The sequence below is a fragment of the Montipora foliosa genome, chromosome 10 (genome assembly GCF_036669935.1).
Source record: "Montipora foliosa isolate CH-2021 chromosome 10, ASM3666993v2, whole genome shotgun sequence".
NCBI lineage: Eukaryota > Metazoa > Cnidaria > Anthozoa > Scleractinia > Acroporidae > Montipora > Montipora foliosa.
Genome location: NC_090878.1, coordinates 6196862 through 6200089, shown reverse-complemented (window position 1 = coordinate 6200089; position 3228 = coordinate 6196862). Strand labels below are relative to the sequence as shown.

The 3228-nt window shown below is 37.5% G+C and overlaps 1 protein-coding gene across 1 annotated transcript in view; it reads right to left on the bottom strand.

The window, feature by feature from the left end:
• Positions 1–2986: 2986 nt before the first annotated feature.
• The window catches only part of LOC137974353 (succinyl-CoA:3-ketoacid coenzyme A transferase 1, mitochondrial-like), a 20435-nt gene continuing 20193 nt past the window's right edge, over positions 2987–3228 (bottom strand). The window contains exon 18 of the mRNA XM_068821287.1: positions 2987–3228. This exon is cut by the window's right edge and continues 325 nt beyond it. The gene's annotated coding sequence lies outside the window, so the exon portion shown is untranslated.

Sequence of the window (3228 nt, the reverse complement as noted above, 5' to 3'; positions counted from 1 at the left end):
CTCTTTTGTCATCATGCTGTTTGGCACTTCCATAAATAAATATTGGTAGAAGAAAATACTCAATATTTTTGCATTTTAGTTTGCATCTTTTCACCGCAAAACAATACCGGTCTAGATGCCGGTCTAGATGGGAAAATCTAGACCGCGGTCAATATCGATTTTAGCCAATCAAATTCGCGAACTTGGTAGTTCCCAGTCCTTGTGAGACAGAGCCATATAATAATGCATATGAAAAACTACCGAGTTTTCTCCCCGGTCTTCTTCTCATGATCTTCGCGGAAGTTACATTCTGTCCCCCAATAAACCTAGAACAACCAGTTATGGTGTTCAGTCTTTTCCCTTACTTATCAGCTAAGTTGTGGAATGCACTACCTGTGATTTATCCGTACCGCTGAGTTAACAGGTTTTAAAATGAGAATCCAGGGCAACATTTTGTATAGCCGCTTTTCTCAGTTTTGAATTAATTAATTTTTCTTTATATATTTTCTATTAATTTAGTTATGTATCCGTACGTGCTATGTATTTTAGCTGTAAATGTAATGTGTCCATGATAGTAGCTCTTGTAGTTACTCTGAATTCCGGGATGATAGAACGTTTAATGCATTTGTGTATGTTTCCTTTAGCAGGGCGCGTGCGTACACTTTGTATTCCGCAACTACAGTGCTTACCATATGAGAGGTAAAATGACTTTTGGCTTAAATATATAAGCCATCGAAATCTTACGTTAAATTGTAATGACAAGGGCGGTCTGGAGCTGTGAGTAGGCGTGGGATTTGTCACATAAGGTTTAGGGGCCGACATATCTCTCCCTCAATGCCGTACCGGGAGGCGAGGTCGGTAGCAGAAAGCAGCGAAGGGCCAACTGCGTCCAAAAGCGATCGCACGGGCCGAAATCCCGGGATGACTCGTTTGGTACGACGCTCCAGCGCCACGTCTGGAGGTACTGCATTTTTCTCTCTTGTTCAAACATTCCGTCAGCGTATGCGCAAACGTTCTGGCTCTCCGATACGTACCAGAGCAAAAAAAGATGCCGGTTTTTGCAAGAAATTGCATAGAGAATACTTAGATTTACATTTTTAGATTACTAAAGTCAAACTCTGTATCTCTATGCAATAAGCTCATTCAAAATTTCTTCATATTACTGTATAAAAGTCTGCTGGTAGGACTGGGTGGCCCGACACTTAAAAAAAAGCTATGAAATGACAATCGGGTGTCATCTCTTGTCATGGAATGGCAGAATTACCCAGAATTCGTTTGGACATGAAGGAGGTAACTTGAGAAGCACGAGACTGGCCCTCATCAAATGGCTGACGTGCGGCCAGAGGAAAAGGTTAGAAGTCGATTCCTAGCTAGATACTAAACAATAACCCTTGCGTGTGCAGTTAACGTAGACTTTTGATTTGTGAAAAAAAAAAATTAAACTGCTTCAAAAATTTTGAACTGGTTAAAAAAAATTAAACCAGGGGATAAAGTTGAACTGCAACATATTTATCAACGGGTACCGCACGCTTTCACGAGTCAAGCCAAATCAAATAATTATTGTAAGCAAGAGTCGCTTTAAGCAGTCGAAAAATAATACAATGCAGTTTCAAGTTCAATTTCTGCAATTATTTCTGCGATAGCTGTAAATTGATACATATAAGGTGGTCTTGAAGAGACTTTTATTGCTCAGCTCTTGTTCTGTGCCTCTCAAAAAAGGAAAAAAGAAGCTTTATATTCTAACAAGCCATGTAGAATGCATGGATACTCCAGTTGGTCTGTGTAAACAGTTTAGAACGAGTTTCAATCGAGTGTCGTAAAACCAAAACCAAAGTAATTACTTTGGCTAATCAAAAAGGACGGAGACAATCCAGTAAACCAATCAAAATTCAAAGTAATCACACATAGCCGACACAAAGCGCGGGAAAATGTGCTCGCTTAAGGACGGTGTCTACTAATTCAAAGGTATTTTTGCGCGGTTTACCGAATATGCGGGAATTGCAGATCTTGACAAGTGTTATTGAAATCCAAAAAGAAAATTGGGGGTAACCACGCATTTTTGGAAGATCATTAACCAAAAATATTTGTGAAAAGCTTTAAAATACAAAGCAATGTATGGCGTTCTTTTCCAAAATTGAAGCTTAATTATCACTGAAAAATGCATGGTTACCCCAATTTTCTTTTTGGATACCAAGAGCACTTGCTAAGTTCTGCTTTCTCCGCATAGTTTTGAACCGCGCAAAAATATCCCTGTATTAATAAGCACCGCCGATAGGAAACTCGAGTATCTCGAGATGCGCAGAACGTATGTGCAATAACAATAGTAGGCACTGTCCTTAAGCAACTATTGGTTTTGGTTTCACTTCTAAATTGTTGAAAAAATGGCCCGATAACTTTGAACCAATCACTGAGTGAAGTAAATCCAAAACCAAAGCAATTCGCTCATTACTTTCGGCACTCAATTGAAAACCGCTCTAGCTTGCTTGAAACAGTTTACTACAATTAAGAACGTGTTGAATCGATTGGTGGATCTATTTGATGGTGATATCTTTTTCTTCTCTTCCCATACACTGTTTCACTAACAAATGAATATTCCTTCATCCTTTATAAAGAAATTGTTGGTATTGTACTGCACAACAACCTTGTCAAATGTTAGTAACGCAGAGAAAAACAGCAAAACAGCGTTAACAGTGTATCATTTGTAGAGACAAGTTATTTTAATTTATGCAATTTCAAAGTACTTGGCCAGGTTTTGATAATACCAGTTTTTACAATCTAATTAACATACTTTAATCTTATTTAAGCCGACAACATCGATCTGAAGTATCTATACCGGTAACTTTTTATGAGATGGGAGAAAAGTATTGAAAGATAAATCCTCTTCATTACTGAGAATTATAGCCGAAATAGATTAGAATGGGCTGGAACCTAAGCCTCATTCTCATCTATTCCAAACTGCACTTGAAACCATGTGATTACCTTAACTCACAATCAATCAATCAATCAATCAATCAATCAATCAATCAATCTTTATTTATACACGGTTTTAAAAAATTCATCAGGCATGAAAAATAAAAAACCTTAGTTACATTGGTTCAACTAAATTAAATTAAATTACAATATTAAAGTTATTTAATTAAGTATATGCAAAGCAAAAACCTGTTTTCCATGAATGCCGTGTCACACACCAATATATGGACCCTTGCTTTCCTCCCTAAGAACATTCCTAATTTTCCCATTGCCAAAAAA